General features: G+C 41.7%; 1 pseudogene; it reads right to left on the bottom strand.

Moving 5' to 3' along the window:
- Positions 1-20862: 20862 nt before the first annotated feature.
- On the bottom strand, positions 20863-23421 carry LOC144686114 (protocadherin-10 pseudogene; annotated as a pseudogene).
- Positions 23422-25696: the final 2275 nt, after the last annotated feature.

The raw sequence follows: 25696 nt of genomic DNA, 5'->3' as shown, positions 1-25696 counted from the left end.
TGCTGAATGCCTCAGCATCAACATCTTTTGCTTCACCGTTGACCAGAAACTTAACTGGGCATACAATACTGTAGCTACAAGAGCACGTCAGAAGTTGGATATTCTTTCATGCGCAATACACCTCTTCACTCCACAAAGACTTTTCACCATCTACAAGGAAAATTCAGGTGTGAGATGGAATACTCCCCTGTTGTCTAGAATAATGCAAATACCAGCATCGCCATCTTGGACAAAGCCGTCTGCTTGATTGGCACCCCACCACGTTAAACATTCACTCCCTCAACCATCAACACACCGTGACTGCAGTGCGTATCAAATGGGAGATGCACTGCAACAGCTCGCCAAGGCTTCTTCAACAGTAACTTCCAAACTCAACTTCTACCACGGCAAGGGCAGTAAGCGCCATCTGCAAGACACGCATCATCCTAACTTGGAAATACATCGGCGTTTCTTCATCGTCGCTCGCTGAAAACGCTGCAAATTTCGACCTATAAGCATTGAGGCTGCACCGATACAACACCGACTGCAGCGGTTCAAAAAAGCTGATCACCACCATCTTTTCAAGGACAATTAGCGATGGGCATAAAATGCCAGCCTTGCCAGCGACGCCCACGCCCTGCGGACGAATTAAAGATCAATCGTTCTTTAAACCCTCGAGATATATGTTTCTCTGCGTATTTAATAACACTGTTATATATTTAAGCAGCGGCTGTTCCACGTTTTATAAATAGCTTTAACCTTAATATTTGCGTTCAGCATTGCGAAAGGGTTGCAAGATCACATCTCGTAATGTGCAGGCTACAATATCGCACTAGGCACATTGTATATGTTGGATTTCCTAGTCAGCACCAATATAATCCAGAACTTCATTTGGATGGCCTGTAAAAAAGCCATACCTACTCTAAGTCTGACTCATGCATCTATCAGGCTACGTTATGTAATATGTATCTGTAAAGAATATGAAAACGACCATGTTATGTACGGACAGTTGGATAACTTGTACAGCCAACGGTCTGGAGATGTAAAAAAATGTGACGCATTTCACATTTCAATTATATAGGACTACGCAGTCATACATGTTTACAGCACAAGAAGCAGGACATTCAGAGCAATAAGTTCATGTCGAAGTTCGTGTTTCGCACAAACGTTCCCACATCCTTCTACATTTCATCTCATGAAGATATTCCATTCTCCTTAATGAATTTCTTTACCGTCCCATCAAATGCATATATTGTTGTTATTTTATTTTATTCATTCATGGGATGTGGGCGTCGCTGGCAAGGCCTGCATTTATTGCCCATCCCTAATTGCCCTTGAGAAGGCGGTGAGCTGCCTTCTTGAATCCCTGCACTCCATGTGGTGTAGGTGCACTCAATGTTCTGTTTGGGAGGGAGTTCCAGGGTTTTGACCCAACGACATTAAAGGAACGGCGATATATTTACAAATCAGGATGGTGTGCAGTTTGAAGGCGTCATTCCTGGTGGCGGTATTCCCATGCATCTGTTACCTTTGTCCTTCTAGATGGTAGCAGTTGTGGGTTTGGATGATGCTGCCTAAGGATTCTTGGTGAATTCCTGCAGAGCATCTTGTAAATGGTACACACTGTTGACACTGTGCGTCGGTGGTGGAGGTAGTGAATGTTTGTGCATGGGGTGCCAATTAAGCACGATGCTTTGTTTTGGAAGGTGTCGAGCTTCTTGAGTGTTGTTGGAACTCCACTCATTCCATGACACTCATGACTTGTGACTTGTGGATGATGGACAGGCTTTGGGGAGTCAGGAGGTGAGTTGTTTGTTGCAAGCTTCCGAGCATCTGACCTGCTCTTGTAGACACAGTATTTATATGGCTAGACAAATTAAGTTTCTGGTCAATAGTAGACCTCTGGATGTGGAGAGCGGGGGATTCAATTATGGTAATACCATTGGATGTCAAGGGATGATGGTTAGATTCACTCTTGTTGGATGTGGTCATTGCCTGGCACTTGTGTGGCATGAATGTTACTTGCCACCTGTCACCCCAAGCCTGAATATTGTTCAGGTCTTGCTGGACATGGAATGCTTCAGTGTCTGAGGAGAGGCAAATGGTGCTGAACATTGCACAATCATCAGCGAATATCGCCACTTCTGACCTTATGATGCAAGGAAGGACATTGATGAGGCAGCTGATGATGGTTTAGCCGAGGACACTACCTTAAGGAATTCCTGCAGTGATGTCCTGAAACTGAAATAATTAATTTCCAATAATCACCAACATCCTCTTTTGTGCTATGTGTGACTCCAACTGGCAGAGAGTTTTCCCCCTGATTTCCACTGACTCCAGTTCTGCTAGGGCTCCTTGATGCCACACTCGGTCAAATGCTGCCTTGATGCCAACGGCATTCACTCTCACCTCACCTCTGGAGTTCAGCTCTTTTGTCCATGTTTGAACCAAGACTGTAATGAGGTCAGGAGCTGAGTGATCCTGGCGGGACAAACTGAGCATCACTGAGCAGGTTATTGCTAAGCAAGTGCCGCTTGATAGCACTATTAATGACCCCTTCCATCACTATCCCGATGATCGAGAGTAAACTGATGGAGTAGTAACCCATATTTCTGGACGGTACATACTTGTGATAGCAAGTTCCGTATTCCAGCCACTCTTGGGGTATAAAAAATATTGTCTCCGGAATTAGTGACTATCTTATATTTATGTTCCCTCTTTATGGCCTCTCCCACTAATGGAGACCTCTTCCCTATGTCCTTTAAATCGCGTTAAATAAAGCTTATCATAATCTTAAATACCTCCATCAGGTCACTCCTGAGTTTTAAATTTTCCAGAGAAGCGAGGCCAAAACTGTTCAATCTTTGCTAACAATTCTAATCTCTCAGTTCTGATCTCATTCTATTCAGCATGTTTTTTTCATCTTTCACAGTGCCTTTTTTATAATATGCGGACTCAAACTGTACATTGTACTTCAATTGTGATATAACCAACGTTACACATGCCTTATACATAAATTCTCTGCTTTTCAATTCCATCACTGTGAAAATTAATCTCTGTTTAAAAGCGTTATTAACCAACATCGCCACTCTTCGGTATTTGTGTGCCTGCACCCCCGGATCTCTCTGCTCCTCAGCTTCATTTAGACGGTTATGCGGACTCGAAACATTAACTCTGTTTCTCCCTCCACAGATGCTGCCAGACCTGCTGAGTTTGTCCAGCATTTTCTGTTTTTATTCCAGATTTCAAGCATCTGCTGTATTTTGCTTTTATGGTACAACAAGATTGTTCATCCCTGACCTTTCCTATTGAAAATCATGCTGACAACTTATTGTTGTATGTTTAATTTCTAGATTCCTTTCCATTACATCCTTGACTAAAGATTTCATTGTCTCCCCACCCCCGCCACCGCCCCCCCCCCCCCCCCCCCCACCACCCCGCCGGCATATAGCTAATTGGTCTATAGTTCCTTGGCATTGTTCTGCCTCCCTTTTAAACAGCAAAATCAGATTAGATGTCTCTCAGTCCACTGACAGCATTCTATTTACTAATGACTTTTTATGTATATATTACAGTGCCTCTACTGCCCCTTCAGCAAATTTTAATTCCCGTGGATAAACTGCACCCAGAGTAGGGGTTTCAACTCTGAGTTTTATTAGTTTATCAATTTTCTCCCCTTGATATCTTAAATGGCTTCATATACTTTTCATCTCTTCCTCAAATATGCGTCCACCATTTTAGAATTCTGGTAAATACTGAGGCAACGTAATGATTTATATTTCTTCTATTTTTCTGCCCTTAAGTGTAAGTCTGCCCTTAGTGCTCCTGTACCCACCCTGCTTTATTTCTTCTTTGGGTATTTGTGTCTGTAGAATAGTTTAACATTTAGTTGTTTGTTAGTACAGCACTTGAGTGTTGCTATAAAAAAAGAGACATGTTATCAACGCTTTTCATCTTGCATTCACCAGGGCAGATCGCAAGATAAACAAAGAGAACAACAACAATCCTGCATGAGCGGAGAGTGCTGATTGGTTGGCAAGTGGACTCTGATTAGTAGAATGGCAAATGAACAAGGGAATGGCTGCCTCCCAAGCTTTTATTTAGTTGGAAAAAGCACAATATTTGGACATGTCCCTTCTGCCTGCAAAATACAAGGCCCTGTGTGTGAATATATGTGGCTTCTAGCGTGCATAAGTGAGCCACACTCTGACCCCAACCAATAACGTTAAATTAGTTTTCAGTAAAGTTCTTAGTACAAACAGGATTGTTTAGGGAGTGCTGTCCAATTGCAGAATCATGTCTAGTGTTCGACATTCTGGTCTGAGATTTGCAAGCATGGGCATGGGCCCAAGGTATTTGCTCACTGTGCAAGCTTGATGCTGAAGTAGGGCGCATCAAAGCCATATTTTGGGATAATGGCTGCCCTGATCAGATCATCATTCGCTGTATATTGTGCAAACTCATGAATGGGTCTAAGACCATTGCTTTCATCCCTGAAAAGTGCCCAGTGTACCACAGAGCACCCTGGAAGGGTAATGTGTCTCAACAATTGAGCAACAGGTGAAGCTAGCCATTGAACACTGTTACTATGCACTAACAATAGGAGTGGTATTCCTCACTAACACGATGCTGCCATGAAGCCAAAAAGACGTTCCACCTATCATATAAATGAGTAATACGATATACCATATGGGGAGGGCTAACAAGGCAAGGGATTGCAATATGAATGGTAGGACCCTGGAAAGTACTGAAGATCAGAGCATGTCCACAAATCCCTGAAGGTAGCAGGACAGGTAGATAAGGTGGTTAGGAAGCTATATGGGATACTTGCCTTTATTAGCCGAGGCATAGAGTACAAGAGCAGGGAGGTTATGCTGGAACTTTATAAAAGGCTGGTTAGGCCAAAACTGGAGTACTGCGTGCAGTTTCGGTCACCACAGTATAGGAAGGATGTGATTGCACTGGAGAGGGTGCAGAGGAGATTTACCAGGATGCTGCCTGGACTAGAGGGTCTGATCTATGAAGACAGATTGGATAGGCTGGGGCTGTTTTCCGTGGAACAGTGAAGGTTGAGAGGGGACCTGATAGAGGTGTATGAGATTATGAAGGGCATAGATAGGGTGGATAGGAAGACGCTTTTTCCAATAGTTGAGAAGCCAATAACCAGGGGGCATAGATTTAAGACAAGAGGCAGAAGCCTACTACAATAGTTGAGGAAAAAATGTTTTCATCCAGAGTGTGGTGGGAGTCTGGAACTCACTGTCTGAAAGGGTGGTTGAGTCGCAAACTCCCGTAACATTTAAGAAGTATTTAGACATTCACTTGCGTTGCCATAGCCTCCAGGGCTATGGGCCAAGCGCTGGAAAATGGAATAAGAACAGTTAGACCTTTGTTGACTGGCGTGGACACGATGGGCCGAATTGCCTCCTTATGTGCTGTAAACGTCTGTGAGTCTATGCGCCTTTCTGAGTTTCTGTGCTGGTGTGTTGCCACGTTTGTAGGCCATACAACCCAATGATTGGCGGGTCACATCAAACAGCACGTCCCTGCAGTTGTTCACAACAGGCAAAATACTGATTATACACAACCAGCTCATGCTTGCAAAACTGAAAAAAAAGTGTCCAACATTACATGTGATTCTGTAATAGGCCAACACTTGCTCAACTCTCCAGGTTGTGCTGAGAATTATGCTGAAAACCAATTTAAGTCAGTCAGGCTTATAGTGCGGCTCAATAATGCCTGCAAGAAGCCACATATATTCACACACAGGGCCCTGTCTTTTTTCAGACAGAAGGAGCATGTCCACACATTGCACATCTTCCAAATAAAAGAACACCTTGGGGTCAGCCAGCCCCAGGTTCATTCTCCATGGCAATACTTTGATCAATCAGAGTCGACCTGTCTGGTTCGAATTTGAACAAAAGCTTGGCAGTTAACTGTTCCCTGGTGCATTCCCCATGGCAACGCCTCTACCAACCAGAGTCCACTTGTCAACCAATCAGCCCTCTCTTCTCATGCAGTATAAATTGTTCTTCCATTTATTGTTGGCTTATCTTGTGATCTGCCCTGATGAGCGCAAGACGAAAAGCTTCAAAAGAATGTCTCTTTTGTTCAGCAACGCCTTGCTATTTCGTTTAATGTTTCTTGATCATATAACTTTGCAGTTTCTCTTTGCTCTCTTAATTTTTCTGACTTATTTTCAAATCTTTTCATATTCCCCTTTGTAATCATCCCAGTTGTTGTCTGCGCATTCAGAGTTCACCTTTCTTTAGTTTCAATTTTTCCCTTATACTTTATTCATCCATGGTATTTACTGGCTAATTTTTCTTAGGTTTTAGCTGGGTGCATTTCTGCACTCTATCGATCACCATTTAAAATGTTTCCCAAAGCTGTTCTATTTAGAGTAGATGGGGTGATCACTTTGCGAAGCATCTCCATCCTGTCCACAAATGCGACCCTGAAATTTTGGCCGCCTGCCGTTTAATTCTTCGTGTCATTCGGACTCCCCTGAACATGATCTCCTACATTTTTCTAATAAATTTGAACGGAAGTTCGAGGAACAGCACTTCATCTCTTTACTAGGCACTTTACAGCCTTCTGGACTTTGCACCGAGTTCAACAATTTCTGATCATAACGGCAGCTTCCTTTTTTAGGACAGCAGCAATGTTAACATATATTTCTGTAGTTTGCATCAACTGAAATGATCACATTTAGCAAATAAATGAAGCAGACATTTGACAGAAACTATTATGCTATTTTAGGGGGATTGTTTGAAAAAAGAAGCCTCAAGTTCTGGAAATATGGAATAAATGCTGTAAAATGTTGTAAGGTCATAAAGATTCCCCTGTATGTGGAAGTTAAACAGTGTGTCTGTCTATCTCACCGGAGTACCTTCCTTTTCCTGCTTTTATGTTCTACCATTACGGCTGTAACTTCTGTGTGAGCTGCTCACCTCATGAAGTGCATCGGACCAGTTGTTCTTCAACTTTCCACCCTGCTGTGAAACGTACACCGCGTTTCTTCCAATAGTTCCTGGCGTTTGCGGACTGAAATACATTTTAGCTGGTTGTGGTGCTGAACGAATTTTATAACGGTAGGTTTCTGAAAGGGATCCATTTCCACCAACCTCGAGTATATTTGGAATTAGATTGGAATCCGGTACAATTTGAGCATTGGCATTTGAATTCTGATATTCCAATTCTCTGGTGCAGCAGCAGTTAGTGAGAGAACAAACCTGCCCATAAGCAGGGCCCCTGCCCGTTGGGCATATAGCGATAACAAGCACAATTATAACGACCAGCAGAACAAACGATGTTGCTCCCAAAGAAATTATTATATAAAAGGTTAATCTCTGTGAGTCTTGGAAATCCTTGTGGGGTGCACTAAAATCCGGTTGAATGTCTACACTTTCCTCAACTATTGTCAAGGTAACAGTGGCTGTGGCAGAGAGAGCTGGATATCCATTGTCTTTCACTTGGATAATTAGCCTTTGCATGCTGGGATCGGTATCTTTAAATCGCCGAACACTTCTTATTTCTCCCGAATTATGTGACACTGTAAAAAGAGTTGGGTCACTGGACTGCATAATTTGATAGAAAAGTCGACCATTCTGACCAGAATCAGCATCCGAAGCAATGATCTTTGTTACCAAATACCCTGGATCTGCAGATCGAGGCACGCTTGATTTGGTATATTTTTTTGATCCAGGCGATACTATAACAGGAGGATTATCGTTTTGATCAAGAACAATCACACCCACAGCAGCATTGCTGGAAAGCAATGACAATCCAGCGTCTTGAGCTTGAACGTGGATCTGAAAACTTTTAAGCTGTTCGTAATCAAATGGGCGCTGTGAATAGATGGTGCCATTTTTCGGGTTAATATAGACATAGGAAGACACCGGCACTGCCTGAAGCTGGTTCTCCACCACTGCGTAAGAAACTTGTGAATTTTGATCAATGTCAGGATCGAAAGCTGTCACTGATCCAATGGAACTGCCAGCGGCATTGTTTTCTGTCACGTAGAATTTGTATGAAGTCTGTGTAAAGCGTGGTGCATTGTCATTTATATCTGAAATTTGCACAACAATTGTTTTGTTGGTGGATAAAGGAGGGAATCCACGGTCCTTACACGTGACCGTGATTTTGTATTGAGGAGCGCTTTCCCGGTCCAGCACATTATTCGTGATGAGTCGATACGAATCTTTAAAAGACGATTTCAGATCAAAGGGGATATTTGGAGAGATTGAACAATCCGTATATCCGTTTTTATTGAAATCTCGGTCTGTTACACTGATCAATGCTATCAGAGTTCCAGTCGGAGCATCCTCACTGATTGTACGCGAAATTGAAGTTAGAATCAAATCAGGAGGATTGTCATTGACATCTTTGATTTCCACTCGCACGCTACAGTGCGCAGATAATGGTGGTACACTTATGTCCTTAGCTTTCACATCAATCTCATAAATGCTCGCTTCTTCAAAATCCAGTAAACTCTTTACGTGGATCTCCCCGGACGTTGCATTAATCCTAAATATTTTAGATATGCTTTCCTCATTGTAACTACTAAACGAGTAAATCACTTCACCATTAGGCCCCTCGTCCATATCAGTCGCATTAAGTTTAATCACCAGAGTGCCCAATGGCACGTTTTCCATCAGATTGACAGTGTACGACGACTGCCGGAAAACCGGTGCATTATCATTAGTGTCCACGATAATAATAGTTATATGTGCGGTACCTGTCCTTTCTGGAGATCCACCGTCAAGTGCTGTCAGCAATAAACGCTGTCTTGCTTGTTTTTCTCGGTCGAGAGCGTTCTCCAGGACTAATTCGGGTAATTTCCATTTTCCACGACTCTGCACATCTAAAATAAAATGTTCATTTGGAGTGAGCTGGTATGTGCGGATGGAATTGTTTCCTACGTCAAGATCATGCGCGTGCTCTAGGAGAAAGCGCGCTCCAGGCATCGCTGATTCAGCAATTTCCAAACGAATTTCAGTGTTCGGAAAACTCGGAGAATTATCATTAATATCCAGAATCTCAACTTCCACCCGGTACTGCTCCACAGGATTTTCAACTACTGCCTCCAAAGACAGTAAACAGCTAACAATTTGTCCACAGAGTTGCTCCCTGTCTATTCTTTTATTCACAAATAAAATTCCATTCATGCGATTTATATCCAAATATTGCATTGACGAGGTAGATACCATTCTGAATCTACGGCGTGATAGTTCCTCCACGGTCAAACCCAAATCTTTTCCGATTTTTCCGACGAATGCACCGTGTTCCAGTTCTTCAGGAATGGAGTAACGAATCTGCCCGGAAACCAGATTCCAGGCACAAAGCAGAAAGATGGATGATATAAGCACCGAGCGACTGCCCGATTGTGTCATTTCTTTTGCAGCTATGACTGTTCCAAACCTTAAAAATTCTCCTGGCTGATAATATTCTGCATCGTGCCCCAAGTAAATCTTTCACCGTGGTAAATTCGCTGAACCACGAAGAGGTCTTGTGAGGAGATGACTGGTCTTGTTCGTGAAAACACCACCATCCCTTCTGCTTCCTTCACCGGGCTTGGGGGATGGGTCATGGATGGGTGTTGGATCACCAGTTGTATTTCATCTCCTTATTGGTAGACAGCGACGCAAAGAGTCTCGGTCTATAATTGCACTGAGAAAATATTAAAGCTGAACTTCATTGAAAATATTGAAATTATAACTTTCTGGTTGTTATTCATACAAGTCCAGAATGCATTTTGGAACTGTTGCATCGCTATTTCTACCAAATTCCATTTATCTAAGCGGCAAGAAATAAATAAATGACAGGCATAATTCAAAGTATTAACGTGGCATCTTACCTTAATTTTACATGAGCATATCTTAAAACGTAACTCGTTGTAAAAACTCCAAACGAATAAATAACTTGTTCATCATTTAAATAAATATTTAGTCAAATGTTAAGTATGTTTTAACACCAGGCAAAATGTCGATTTGAAGTTCAACATTTTCGTCACTTTTGTTCGAAAATAATATTAAAGTTGTTTTTGTATTCAAGCTTGTTTCCAACAATTAATCAATTATGTTGCTGCTATAAAAATGACATTTTTTTTCGCGCGATAAGATACATATCTGTGTCGGTTAACGAACAGTGTGCAAACCTGCCTTAGAAGAAGCATTGGAACATCGAACCTGTTATATGTCACGGAGTTTCAAAGAGTAATTGGATTACATTGAATAATACGCACTTTTGGACAATACAGTTCAGATACATATGCGCGTTGTGTTTAATGATGCCTTATTAATATTTTCCCTTTTCGGTTGCAATAATTATATTTCAACATTTACCGTTCTCGCTAATTGAATATTCAGGACAAAGAAAGAGTTTATAACTATGGTATCATATCAGTATCGTGAAATTAATGTACGCTATTCAAACTTTGAAGAATTATAAACAAGTTCAAACATGAAACGTTAGATTTTGAAAATATGAGTCGTTATATCTGTTAGTAAAATTTAATAGTTCATAGCATAATGTGAAGTATGATGATACATTTACTATATTGACCAATCTTTGGACAGATACACTTCCTGTCTATTGTACTATTTCTTGCTTCTGCGTATTTAAAGCACTTTATTGTCAACTTTTTTCATTGTAACTTCCAACGTTCACATTTACAATGAGCATTGCCTATGTAAACCTGTCACGTTGTAATTACACTTTGCGTCCTGAGGTAGCGCTTCTGTGGTTCAGTACTCAGCTCCTGACCCAGAACGGTAGATAAACCATTATGCTGCAAAAGTGCCTGTCTGCTTCCCAAAATTTCCCACAATTTTGATATTTAATTCAAAATAATGAAATAAAACCGACATGTAATATCGAAGCCAGAGCACTTTTTATGACACTGAAATGATAGCGAATTATATCTGAACATCTTGGTGCTATTACTCCCGATCTATATCCCAATTTTAACGAAGAATCATTTGGTCTTGAATCTCGTCCAAAGTTAAACTAGTTTATAATAAACTCGCCCAGAATGGGCGGATGCATACAAAGGGTCCAGATGCATTCAAGTTTGGGTGACTAAACTTTAAGTGCGGAGAAACATATTGTAAAAGTTCAGAACGCAAAAATGTTTCAAAATAAGTTACCAGTGAGCACAAAAAGCTGCCAATTTGAGAAATAACAAGCTTGCCGCTGATTGTACACCGTCGATCACGATGTGTGGCACTAACATTGTACGAAGTGGGATAAATTCAGAGCCAATGTAGCAGATCAAACTTGCAGGTCATCAACAGCAGAACTGTATTACATGCTAATGCCACATAAACAGGCATATCCATCTTTCAACCATTACCTTCAAACTAGCGGACCGACCCTGGTTCAATGAGGAGTGTAGACGTGCATGCCAGAAGCAGCGCCATACGTAGCTAATCATGAGAAATAAATCTGTTTAAGTTACAACAAAGGACTGCCGCATACTAAACAGGACAAGGAATATAAGCTAAGATATGACATGACAGAGCTAAGCACTCCCACAACCAATGGATCAAATGAAATTTCTGCTATACTTGCACATCTAGTGCATGGTGGTGCACAATTAAACAGCTAAAAGGTGGAGGAGGCATCATGAACATTATCATTTGCAATGCTGCTATGACCGATCTTGTGTGTGCAAAGGACAAGGCTGATTCATTTGCAGCCATATTTAACCAGGATTGTCGAGCATAGATCCAGATCAGTCTCCTCCTGAGAGGAGGAGAATCGCAGATGCCAGACTTCAGCCAATTAGCTTCACTCCACCTGAGACCAAGAAATAGTTGAGCGCACCAACGACTCCCAGCTGCAATGCCGAAGGTTTATCCTCCAAAACCATCTGCACCTCTAGACAAGCAGTTCAAGTACAACTACAACACTGCCAGAAACATATAAGGCCCTGAGCGGTCTTGAGAGCGTCGATGTGAAGAGGATATTTCCTCTAGTGGAAGAATCTAGCAATGGGGGCCATTGTTCAAAAATAAGGAGTCGCCCATTTAGGACAGAAATAAGAAGGTTTTTTTCTCTCAGAGTGTTATAAGTCTTTGGAACTCTCTTCCTCAACAGGCGGTGGAAGCAGAGTCTTCGAATTTTTTTAAGGCAGAGGTAGATAATTAAGAGGGTGAAAGACTATCGGCGGTATGCGGGAATGTGGAGTTGAATTTACAATCAAATCAGCCATGATCTTACTGAATGGCCAAGCAGGCTGGAAGTGCCAAGTAGCCTACTCCTTCTCCTAATTCGTATGTTCGCACATACGTATCTAATTGACAAAGTGGAAAAATAGCCAGGCCACAAAATGCATGTATAATCGAATCAGGGCAATTACAAACCCTCCAACCCTTGAAACGTAACTGGACGAGCCACATAAATACTTTGGCTACAAGACCACATCAGGTGCTAGGTGTTCTGTGGGGAGTAAATCAACTCCTGATTTCGAAAAGCCTTTAAAACGCACATGTACAATGCACAGGTCAGGCGTGTAATGGAGTATCCTCCTGTTGCTTGAATGAGTACACCAACGAAACTCAAGAAGCTCGAACTATCCAGAGTTAAACAATTCGCTTCATTGACACCGAATCCGGCACCTTAAACACCCATTCGATTCACTAGCGGTGTACTGTGGCTGTGCCTGCAGTATTCATCACTTACATGCTACAAACTACAGCAACTCACCGACACTTCTTCGATAACACCTTCTAAACAAGAGACCTCTACTAATAGAGGAACATGAGAATCAAACACTTCGGAACACCATTTCCAAGTTCCCCTCCAAGTCATGCATCCCGCTGATTTGGAAGCATATCGCCGTTCTTTCATCGCCATTGGATAAAAACGCTGGAACTTCCTACCTAACAGCAATGTAGGTATACATAGACCATACAAGAGCAGCTCAGAAGGTGCTCACCACCATCTCCTCAAGGGCAATTAGGGATGGCTTTAAAGCTTGCGATGCCCATACTTCATGGTCGGATTTAAAGAAAAAACACCGGCGTACAAAATATACTACTTCTCAGATTCACACATGGGTTAAAAGGTTTACTTTTAAATTGTAATAAATAATTCAAATGGAACCTATGATATGTTAACTTTATTATATTTATGCACACCTTCTTATACCAAACAATAATTCATGCCATTTATTTTCAATTTTTGCATCAACCTTATTTGATTAAAAATATGCGTCTACATTTATGAAGAACATTTTTTGTGCAACGCCTTTTGCAACACACTTCCTGACAGCACGTGGAGTCAGACTCAATGGTTACTTTCAAACTGTAATCGGATATATGCTCGGAAAGAAAATACTTGCAGGGTGGTGGGGCAAGAGCAGCGGAGTGCAACTTAATGGACCGTTTTGCAAACAGTCGGGACAGGCTTGATAGTCCGAATGGCTCCCTCCTGCGCTGAGCAGTGCTATGATTCCATGAAGTTTCAAGTGCATTAATTATATTCTTTGCCATCCACCATATCCACTAAATCTCATCCTGGCGCTGTGACACCTCAAATTTGAGCACATTTTACCCATTCCATTTTGATTCTTGATGGAGTCAGCAGATGGGATCTATGAAATAGAAAATGTTAAATAACTGCGGAAGAGCATGTCCTGATTAAAGACACGGAAAGTGAGTTGCCTTTCAAGAGCAAATTTTAAGCTTTGGACTGATATGCGCTCCAAGCCATGTGAAAGTTGCTTAGGGCAACAGAAATGGAACGATAGAGGCGTGCAAGTAAAGGCACTGGACGAGTAACCCCAAAAACTAAGCCAATGGTCCTGTGGACAAGGGTTCAAATCGCACCATGCCAGCTGGCAGAGTTTGAATTAATTAATAAAATATGCAAATAAAAGCTTAGTGTTATGGACAGGAGGAGCATTAATTTAAACAGCCCTGATTTCTCCTCTCACCATACACCCGTAAACAGAAAGGTGTTTTTGATTTCTCATTTCCCCCTTTGTAAGTGTGGCCTGTTTCCCCCAACCCTCCAGTTTGGAGTGATTCAATTCTCTATTAATAACCCCACAGCAAACTCGAGATAAGGTAGAATAAGAGGATTTGTTTATTTTTACGCACATGCAAATTGCAGGAAGGGGTTTCACAATGCCCGCTCCCGTTTGCACTCATACAATGAAAAAGGGATAAGTGAAAGAAACGGGCGCAGGGCAGTGCACGATAAACAAATAAGAATTTGAAGTGAGCCCAGAGTTCAGAATCTAAAGTCCAATGGGATATCCCTTCACAGCTTAGGAGGCTGAAATTGTTGCAGAGTGATCGGTCTTCCCAGAAGTGATGACTTGCCCGAGGAAAGAAGGCACGCAGAGAGGAATGAGTCTTATAGGCACAGATGCAGGAGTTCTGATGTTCCCGTAGTTCACAGTGTAGATCAGGGCCAGACAATTTACCTGAACAGAGCTCTTTCTGTTACTGTCTGTTAGATGGTAAAATGGCAGACTGCCTGGGTTCAGTTCCACAAGCCAATATTGCAGGGTCTAGCAGCTTGGGGAATGCCATGTGACATACCTCCTACTTCTTCTGGGTGTTGCACAAAGAATGTATTTTCCCAGGTCTGGACTATGGAGGTGTTTGATAAAGCAGTCGGGAACCATTTTGTCCTTGGAGACATACCAGCTCTGTTGGCCAGAGCTCTGTGTTAGAAATGTAAATGTTGTTGGTACATTTCTTTTGAATTTGATTACCTGCAGTCACAGAGGGCATTAGCATGTCTTTAAAGGTATCGAGGTCCCTGCTGGTGTCTGAAGGTTAGAAATTCTCTGGTATGAGTCATGTGGCTAGTCAGGGTAAAGCCTTGGTCCATTTGAAAAATAAAATAATAATTATATAAAGTAGCCAGGTTGACAATGGTGACTATCATTGATTGCCTTTAAAAAAAAGCATTTGGTTCACTCATGTCCTTTACGGAAGAAAATATCTTGTTTATCTTGCCTGGTGTAAATGCGCCTCCAGAGCCCAAAGTAATCTGGCTGACTCTTAACTGCCCCCTGAAATGGCCTAGCAAGCCACTCAGCTCTCTGCCAAATAAGCGTGGGCAATAAATGCTGGTCATGCCAAAGATACACAAATCTCACAAAAGAACGAGAAAATAATTTTCCATAGCAAAGAGAAGACACGATCTTTTTGGGCAGTTTTACCACTGGAGTTAACGTACATGTTCCCTCTAATATTAAAGAAAATGGCAAAATGCACGTGCAAAAATGCGAGTTCAAACTGCCAAACCGTAACAGTTGGTAAAACATTCAAGCAATCTGCTCTACTAACTGCACATATCTAGATTTAAAGCAGTTTAAAATTATACTGTTCCATTCCTGCGTCATGTTGGAAATTTACACTTGTGTTTCAAGAATACTGCGGGGTCGAATAGCTTTCACTGTCCGTTAGGATATAAAGAAAGTTGATGAATATAGAGTGGAATAATCAACAGGGACAGTCACTTGGTAGAAGGGAACTTGAATATTCCTGGAAAGAGAGAAAGGTTGCTAAAGCTTTTTGTCTTGCAGTCATCAGGACAAACACAAGAATTCCAAATTTGAGGCAGTCACAAAAATTATGCTACAGAAGAAAGTAGTGCCGATTGGTTGGCAAGCATACTCTGATTGGCTGAGGCGTTGTCTTGGAGAAAGCAACTAAAGGCTCCCCAAGCGCCTGGGCAATTCAGAAAAGGTGCAATTTTTTAACATGTTCCTTCTGAAATAATGGGTCGCTGTTAAATGAATGTATGTCACTTCTAGCCAGCACAAATGAGCCACATTGCGAACTCAACTGATTATCTTAAATTGGTGGCTAGCGTAGCTATTGTGCACTCAGGATTTTTCAGCACGTGCTGCCTAATCACGGGATAACATCTAACAGTCACCATTTTGTTTTCAAGTTTTTCCAGCGTGGGTTAGTTGAGTAAGGTCTGTAATCTACCTATTATGAACAATTGAAGGAACATGCTGTTTGATTCATTCAACCAATTTTAGGGCTGCAAAAATAGTACCGGTAAGCCTCCGTCAATCAGAGTCTACTTACCAACCAATCAGTAACCTTTTCTTCTGTTATATAAATTGCTGTAAATGTTTGAAGTTTGGCATTCTTGTGTTTGCCCTGATCAGTGCAAAACGAAAAGTTTTGGCACCATGTCCCTTTTTTCAGCAAGTGATTCGGAAGGCAAGTAGAATGTTAGGAATAGAATATAAAAACAGAGAAGCTTTGCTATTATTTTACAGGGAGTTGGTGAGACCACATCTGGAGTATTGTGTACAATTATAGTCTCCCTACTTAAGAAGCAATAATACTGCATTAGAAGCAGTGAGAGAATATTCATAGGACTGGTTCCTTGGGTGAAAGTGTTATCTTGTGAGGAAAGGTTGGACAGATTGGGCCTGTATCCACTGGAGATTAGAAGAATGAGAGGTTATCTTATTGAAACTTATAAGATCCTGAGGGGACTCGACATTTTTAAGGAGAGGCTTCCAGATGTATTTTATGCAGTACATGAAAATATGCTTCTCTATTTCCTTTCTAAATAGCCTGTTTCTAATTATAAGTTTATCTTCTTTTACATATAAACAACACAGAATAGAGGTGATATATAGAACCAACACGGAAATGTGGATTGGGATATGAGATATGGGGAAAACACTTTAGACAGGCAAGTTAAAATATGCACTCCATTACTACAACATAGCAGATAACGTTAGGCTCAGAAGACATATGGACTATAGAGGGTATATGATTTACTAGACTCGTATAGGCAAAATGTGATGCAACCACAGTTTTACAATGAAAATAAGCAATCAAAAAAGTTTCTTTGGAGAATAGAAATTAAAGGTCTGCTTTCATTGATGGAAAGTTAGAAAACTGGACATCTATTTGAAAGGCTATAGGGACCCATCTGTAACTGGTGTGCTTAGTTGAGATAGACAATCAGCTGTACAGAGCAAGAAGGTGCAAGGTTTTGGTATTATGTGACCCCAAAGAAGGGAACTCATGATGCTATAAATAGAGGCGACATTCGTTGAAAAGAATGGATCTTGGAGAAAAAAGGCTGGTTGTGCAATTGTTTTTACTTTTACTTTTATGTGGGACTTCATTAAAAACCTCCTGAGAATCCAAATACACCATATCCATTGGATCTCCCTTATCTATTCTGCTAGTTACACCCTCAAAAAACTCCAATAGGTTTGTCGCACGTAATTTTCCCTTTCATAAATCCATGTCACTTTGCCTAATGCTGGTAATATTTTCTAAGTGTCCTGTTATCACATCCTTTCTAATAGACTCTAACATTTTCCTATTACTAATGTGAGGCTAATTGGTCCGTAATTCACAATTTTCTCCCTCCCTCCTTTTTAAATAGTGGGGCTACATTTGCCACTCTCCAATCTGCTTGGACTGTTCCAGAATCTACAGAATTTTGGAAGATGGCAACCAATACATCTATTATTTCCATGGTCATATTGTTTATTACCCTGGGTTGTAGATTTTCAGGCCCTGGCAATTTATTCGCTTTCAGTCCCGTTTATTTCCTCTGCACTTTTTTTAGTAATACTAATTTCCTTCAATTCCTCCTTCTCACTAGACCCTTGGTCCCCTAGCATTCCTGGAAAATTATTTATGTCTTCTTCCATGAAGACAGAACTAAAGTGGTTGTTCAATTGCTCTGCCATTTCCTTGCTCTCTGTTATAAATTCTTCCATGTCAGACTGTAAGGGACCTACATTTGTCTTCACTAATCTCTTTATTTTTACATACTTTTGGAAGCTTTTACAGTCCACTTTTATGTTCCTTGTAAGTTTACTCTCATACTCTATTTTCCCCTCTTAATCAATCTCTTGGTCCTCCTTTGCTGAATTCTAAACTCTTACCAATCCTCAGGCTTGTTACTTTTTCTAGCAACTTTATACGACTCCTCATTGCATCTAATATTAATCCTTCATTTATTTTGTTAGCTATGATTGGGCTGCTTTTCCTTCTGTGTTTTTCCTCCAGAAAGGAATGTATAACAGTTGCAATGCACACATTCGTTCCTTAAATAGTAGTCATTACCTACTCACTGTCATGCCTTTTAATGAAATTCCCCAATCTATTTTAGCCAACTCACACCTCATACCTTCATAGTTTCCTTTGTTTAGACTCAGAACCCTGCTGTCAGATTGAACTACTTTACTTTCCATTCTAACGAAGGATTCTATCATGTTATGGTCACAGTTTCCAAAAGGACACCGCACAGCAAGATTTTTAATTAATCCTTTTTCGTTGCACAATACCCAATCTAGGATACCCTGTTCCCTAGTCCGTTCCTCGATGTACTGGTTTTAAAAATAAACCTTGTACACACTCCAGGAATTCTTCTGCCACAGTCTTATTTCTAATTTGGTTTGCCCAGCCTATATGTAACTAAAGTCACCCATGATCACTGTAGCACCTTTATTACATGGATCTGTAATTTCCTGGTTAATGCCACCACCTAGCTTAGCATTACTGATTAGGGGCTTATAGGCAACTCCCACTAATGGTTTCCGACAGTTTGCTCCATCCAGACTGATTCTACATCTAGATTTTATGAGCCAATATCCCCTCTCACTACTGTGCTGATGCCATCCTTAATTAACAATGCCATGCCACCTCATTTTCCTTTTTGCCTGTCCTTCCTAAATATCGAGTACCCTTGGATATTCAGTTCCCTATCTTGGTCACCCTGCAGCCATATTTCCATAACTACAATCATACCGTGCCTGTTTACATCGATTTGCACTCTTAATTCGTCAACTATATTGCAAATTTTCAGTGCATTCAGATACAGTGCCTTTAGAGCTGTCGTTTTAACATTTTTACACATCTTTTTTGTATTATCGCCCTATTTGCTGCTGACACTTCTTTCCTCTGCCTTGCACTTTTGCTTTCTACTTTTCTGCCTTTTATTCCTATTTTTGTTTCTCTCTCTGGTGTCTTCTTGCTCAGGTTCCCATCCTCCTGCCAATCTAGTTTAAACGCTCCCCCAGAGTAGTCGCCAATACCCCTGTAAGGATATTGATTCTGGTCCTGCTGGGGTGCAACCCATCCAAATTATAGAGATCCCATCTACACCAGAATCAGTCCCAATGCCTCAGGAATCTAAATCCCTCCCTCCTACACCATCTGTCCAGCCAAGCATTCATCCGGTCTATTCTTCTATTTCTGATCTCACGAGCACGTGGCATTGAGTTTACGACCTTTGAAGTCCTGCTTTTAAATTTATTCCTATATTCTGCTATCAGGACCTCATGGCTCTTTTTAATCGATGCCGTTGGTACTGATATGGACCACGGCCTCTGGCTGATCAACCTCCTCCTTCAAAATGTCCTGCAGCACAGTAACATCCTTGATCCTGGCACCAGGGAGGCAACATATGATCCTGATGTCACGTCTGTGGCCTCAGAAACGTCTATCTGTTCCCTTTAGGATAGAATCCCCTATCACTATTGCTCTCCAACTCTTATTTCTCTCCCCCCCCCCACCCCTCTCCCCCCTCTTGTGCAGCTGAGACACTTATGGCGCCATGGACTTGGCTGTTGATGCATTCCCCTGAGAAACCATCTCCCCCAGTAGTATCCAAAATTGAAAGCCTGTTAGAGAGGGAGATGGACCCAGGGGTCTCCTGCACTACCTGCTGAGTGCTTGTCCTCTGTTTAGTGGCCGACTATGCACTTTCTGCCTATGTACTCTTTACAGGGGTGAGATGACCTCACTGTACATGCTATCCATGAGGATCTCACCCTTGTAGATGCTCCACTGAGACTCCAGCCGCAGCTCCAGCTCCAAATTGCGGATTTCGAGTTTCTGCAGCTGGAGTCACTTCCTGTCGCACTGAACACTGGAACTGTCCCTGACCTCCCACATCATACAGGAGGAGAATTCCATTTGGCCAAGTTGCCCTGCCATGACTTACCCTTAAATTACACCGTTTACCTTTAATTCCTCTAGTTTAGAGCATATTAAGGACAGAAAAAATTCTCACCAGATCCTACTTATCATGGCCACAGCTCTTCTTATTGAGGAAAGGTAGCAAATGAAAGGATCCCTCCTTCCCTCTTCACCAAACTCCATCCCTCACCAAACTTCAACTTAAGCACTCTAATACAGTCCAAAGCAAAACTCCAGTGCAGGCAATGGCAGCATTGTGGATGGATGGCTTTTATTCTGTCTGTGTCTAGCCTCTGAAAACTTGTTTAAGCCAGTTAACTAATTAACTAGCTGCAGCTGCAAACAGAGCCTGTATAAGCCTTGTTTTAAAGCTGTGCTAAAACTCACCTTCTCCCAACCGAAAAAGCAACTTTTAGTTAGTTGATAAATTAAAGAAATATTAGACTTTAGATAGAAATTAACCCTTAACAGTCCCTCTCTCAGCAAACTCCATGTTAAGCACTCTAATTCAGCACAAAACAGCACCTCAGTGCACAAGTGACTTTTGGTTCATGGTGGAAAATTGCCAGCTACTAAAAAAGTACGGATAATTCCTACATATTTCTTACCACTACATCCTAAAAGGTACATTATATGAGTTTTGTACACAGTGCTGCGAATTAAAGTAAGCTACCTCTTGGGGGTTAATTCTCTTAGCTCTTTTAGTTATTCAACGATTTATAGCAAGAACAGTTTTTGCGAATTGATGAAATGCTATTTATCATTGCATATTTCTTTAAATGGTCTTAAGTGAAGCGGGTCAAATTGGTAACTAACTCAATACTATTAAACTGGAAAATAAAACGTGAAATTTTGAGGCGGGGAAACCCCTGGTGGTTAATCCCAACACCTCTATTAACTGTGCTTTGGCGCAATACCTAAATTAAGCTGCATATGCTTTGTTTCAGTGTACACTACTCACCTTATTGTTGTCATAAGGCCAGTAATTGATTACTGTTCCACCGCATTCTGATACAGCTGCTCTCCTATTCCTCCCGTTAGTTCCTGATGTTGTTGGGCTGAATGGTGTGAAAACCATGAGCTCGGTTGTAGTCCGTGGTGCTGAGTGAACTCTATATTGGTGTGCATCTAAGAAGAATCCATTCCCTCGTACCTCAAGGACATTTGCAACAAGTTTATGATCAGGCACAATCTGCAGGTTGACATTCGAATTTTGGAATCTGCCTTTAGTTTCCAACTCCCTGACGCAGCAACATTTAGCAAAAAAGCAAGTCTTAGAATATGCAGGGCGTTTGTTAACTGGCCAAATTAGTATAACAAGGCCAATTACAACAACTAGAAGTATGACCGATATCACTCCCAAAGGAATAACTATATGAAATGCTAAATCAGAAGAGTTTTGAAAATCATTGTGAGGCTCATCAAAGTCTGAGTGCTTTCCTACGCTCTGTTCAACTACTGTAAACGTAACAGTAGCTGTGGCAGAGAGCGGTGGATGTCCATTGTCTCTCACCTGTATGACGAGTCTTTGTGTCGTGGGGTCGCCTTCCTTAAGAGGACGAGCTGTTCGAACTTCGCCTGAATTGCGTGACACTGCAAATAGAGTGGGATCAGTGGCTCGCACAACCTGATAGGAAAGCCGTGCATTTTGGCCAGAATCAGCATCGGAAGCAATTATCTTAGCCGCCAGATATCGCGGAGCTGCAGATCGAGGTACAGCTATCTTGCTATAGTTCATTGATTCGGGTGATTTTATTACAGGAGAGTTGTCATTTTGATCAAGGATAATGACATTTACAGTGGCATTATTGGAAAGCAATGGCATTCCGCCATCTTGAGCTTGGACATGAACCTGAAAATGTTTAAGTTGCTCGTAATCAAATGTCCGTTGCGAATAGAGAACACCATTTTCAGAATTAATGGCGACATATGAAGTTGTTGGCGTCCCCTGCACCTGGCTCTCCTGAATAGAGTAAGAAAGGTGCGAATTCTGGTCCATGTCAGCGTCGAAAGCTGTCACTTTCCCAATAGAATTGCCTGGTGCATTGTTTTCCATTACATAAATCGTGTATGAAGACAGTGGAAAGCTAGGTGCATTGTCGTTAATATCCACAATATGCACAAATATAGTTGTGTTGCTAGTCAGTGGAGGATTCCCGCGGTCATTACACTCAACCGTTATTTTATATTCAGGAACACGTTCTCGGTCCAATAGGTTATTTGACACCAACCGGTAAGAATTCTTAAAAGACGATTTGAGAACAAACGGGATGTTTGGAGAGATCTGGCAATCAACGTGACCGTTTTCATGGGAATCCCTGTCTCTCACGTTAATCAAAGCTATCAAGGTTCCTCTCGAAGCATCCTCACCTATTGCTTTAGCAACAGAATTTAGAGTAATACTAGGAGGGTTGTCGTTCACATCCTTGATATTCACCTGAACAGCAGAGTGTGTGGACAACGGGCGTGAACCTTTATCCTTGGCTTCCACATAAATATCATAAATGCTTGCTTCTTCAAAGTCCAGCATTTCCTTTAACCTGATGTCACCCGAGATGGCGTCAATGCTAAACAGTTCACGAACCCTCTCTTTATTGTAACTGCTGAAAGAATAAACGATGTCATTATTGGATCCCTCATCGAAATCAGTGGCATTAAGTTTAATCACCAAAGTGCCCGGTGGCATGTCTTCCATTAGGCTGACGGTGTAGAGCGACTGCTCGAAAACCGGTGCATTATCATTAGTATCCAAGACAGTAATAGATATATGGGTGGTACCTGTCCTCCCTGGAGATCCGCCATCAAGAGCTGTAAGCAATAGCTGGTGCTGGGATTGTTTTTCTCGGTCCAGAGTCTTCTTCAGCACCAATTCGGGCAATTTAGTTTCTCCGCGATCCTGCACATCTAAAAGGAAATAATCATTCGGAGTCAACTGGTACGTGCGAAGGGAATTGACTTGCACATCAGGGTCGTGTGCGTCCTGTAACAGAAAGCGCGCTCCAGGTGTTGCAGATTCAGCAATTTCCAAATGGATTTCGCCGTCTGGGAATCTGGGAGAGTTGTCATTTATATCCAGAATTTCGACCTCGGCACGATAGTATTCCACAGGATTTTCAATTATCACCTCTAAAGGCAGCAAACAGGCCAGACTCTGTCCACAGAGTTGTTCTCTGTCGATTCTTTCATTCACATATAAGATTCCATTCTTGATATTTACATTGAAATGTTGCGTTGGTGAATCAGAAACGATCCTGAATCGACGGCGTGTTAGTTCCGCGACGCTCAGTCCCAAATCTTCGGCGATATTTCCGATCAAAGCACCCTGCTCCTGTTCTTCGGGAATAGAGTAACGAATTTGTCCTGAAACCAGATTCCAGAAACAAAGCAGAAAGATGGGCGGTATCGCTGGCTTGCTCAGTATCCAACGACTGTCTGATTGCGACATTTCTTCAGCAGGGTGAATTTTTCGAAGCTCAAAAATGTTACTGTTGATTAATATCATGCATTATATCTCAATTACATCATGTAAATGAGGGCACGGTTTGGAAAACTGGAGACTCGCCGAGGAGATGTTTCGTTTGGTTCACGTAAGCGTCAGCAATGCGTCTGCATCCTCCACCCTGATGTGGGGGGGATGGGTGGTGGATCGCTGGCTGGTTTTCATCACCTTATTGGTAGACAGCGACACAAAGTGTCTTAGCCTATAACTACATGAGATTACAGCAAAACCAAACTACGTTTAAGGTTTCACTCAAAGCTAGTATATGAATTTGGTTGTCGTTAGTTATCTGTCATCTGTGTATTTTCCGAAGTGACAACAAATCTTGCTTCTATTCCATAATTATATTTCTATCAGTATTTTGATTGTGCAATATAACTCCCCTATGCCCTAGCATAGTATATTCCGTAGGCTCTTTGGTTTAATAATTACAACGAAACTACAGGCTTGCATATAGAAGTCAGTATTTCTAGTTTAATTTATTGTTGTTTGATGTACACTTGATACTTCACAGCATGTGAAGAAAACAATGCTTTTGGATTTTACTTCGCTTTTGATGAACGTGAGGAAACCTTTCTAAATACAGAATGCAACCCTTACGCCAAATAAAGCATTGGCTTTGTGCACAGGATTAGCAAGTGAAACGTGCAAGGTTTGCATGAAATCAAAGAAAGAGTGGCGCCAATATTCGATGGTTGAAAGGCTGAGAGACAGGAGATGTTAGCAGTTGAGTATAAGAAATTGTATGTAGGTATTCGATCGATTGAGGAGCACATCAAGCAACGCAGTAGTAGAATGTAATCGTATTCACGCTGCTCTATTTAGTGATGTAAACAAGAGTATTGCAGGCCACATGTTGTGGTTATAATTTCACCTCTCGTACTTTGTACCAAATGGATGACGCAATGCTTTAAAAATGAACAGCCAGACTAGTGCAAGTTCTCATAACTTGGTAAATGGGCAAGTACCTTATGAGTGTTGTTAGCTCTTGCAAGTGGCTAAAAAATACTGCAGTGAAAGTCTGTACGTGCATTCAAGTACACATGTGTGAATGCAAGGTACAACATGGAGGGAAACACGCCGACTGCTCCTGTACAGTACAGGTGCGCACAACTGTGGCCTAAATAATTCAATGCAGACCTGAGTTGGTCGAAGTCCAGAGGGATGCTTGAGGTTACGACTGCTACGAAGGGCGGTGCGTCCCACAAGGCGTCGAAACAGTCGCTGATTAAAGTCACCAAGAAGCTGCCGAAGAAGCGGAGAATATCTTGCAAGCAGAGCTATTCCACTTACGTATACAGGGTGCTGACCCAGCTCCACCCTTCCACCAGGGTCTCGTCCAAGGCTATGAGTGTTATGAATTCCTTCGTTGTTGACATTTTCGAGCGCATGGCCTCTGGGGCTTCGCACGTCATTCACTATAACAAGCCCCATACCATCTCGGCCAGGGAGATCCAGAGTGCCGTCCGCCTCATGCTGCCAGGGGAACTGGCCAAACACGCCGTCTCCGAAGGCACCAAAGCGGTCACCAAATACACCAACTTCGAAGTCGACCATTCTAAAGGTTATAAAAAAAAACGACTAAACGAGCAAACGTGATCTGAAGCTACATGTCTTGTTTAAATGTCTGCCAGCGAACAGATAAAGTGGTTTAATACGTTGAAATGGAGTATATATTGATGAAGAGGCTCTAATGAACAGAGCACAGGAAAAGTCTGATTCTTTGTGATCCGACTAGATACGCGATTTGAGAGGAAACTAAACTTCAATGAGATAACTTTTGCGTAATATAATTAATTATGCTTTGGAGCGGTCCAGTCATGTTCCGAATCAAAACCCATGTCTGACCATGCAAACCCTATTCGAAAAGCCTCAGTGGCGGTCAAGAATTCGGTCGAAAATGTAAAGATTTTAGACAATTCAAGACATAACGGTTTGAGGATTAAGGTGCAGATAGCAGTGAAATAGTAGGAAGGGTTATTTTTCTGAAAAATGTTGTCAGAGGTAAACTGTAGTGACAGGTTTACGTACCATTATATCTCAAAGGGAATAGCAACTTCCAGAGAGGAGTAGGAAAATCTTAGCGCTGTCACATAAGGTATAGGAAGAAATTGGAACCGATATTAATAGGAGATGAAGAGCCCAATTTGGAGAGTGGAAAGATAATGACTAGAAGCGGATCGTGAGAATGGTAATTGATACTTTCTTTCAAGTTAAGTTCAACATATCCAATTACGTAGTTAAATGAAACACAAATACATTTGGGTTTGGGAATTTC

Source organism: Cetorhinus maximus, chromosome 10 (assembly GCF_964194155.1).
Source record: "Cetorhinus maximus chromosome 10, sCetMax3.hap1.1, whole genome shotgun sequence".
NCBI classification, from domain to species: domain Eukaryota; kingdom Metazoa; phylum Chordata; class Chondrichthyes; order Lamniformes; family Cetorhinidae; genus Cetorhinus; species Cetorhinus maximus.
Note: the sequence above shows the minus strand (reverse complement) of the source record. Positions and strands in the feature narration are given on the sequence as shown.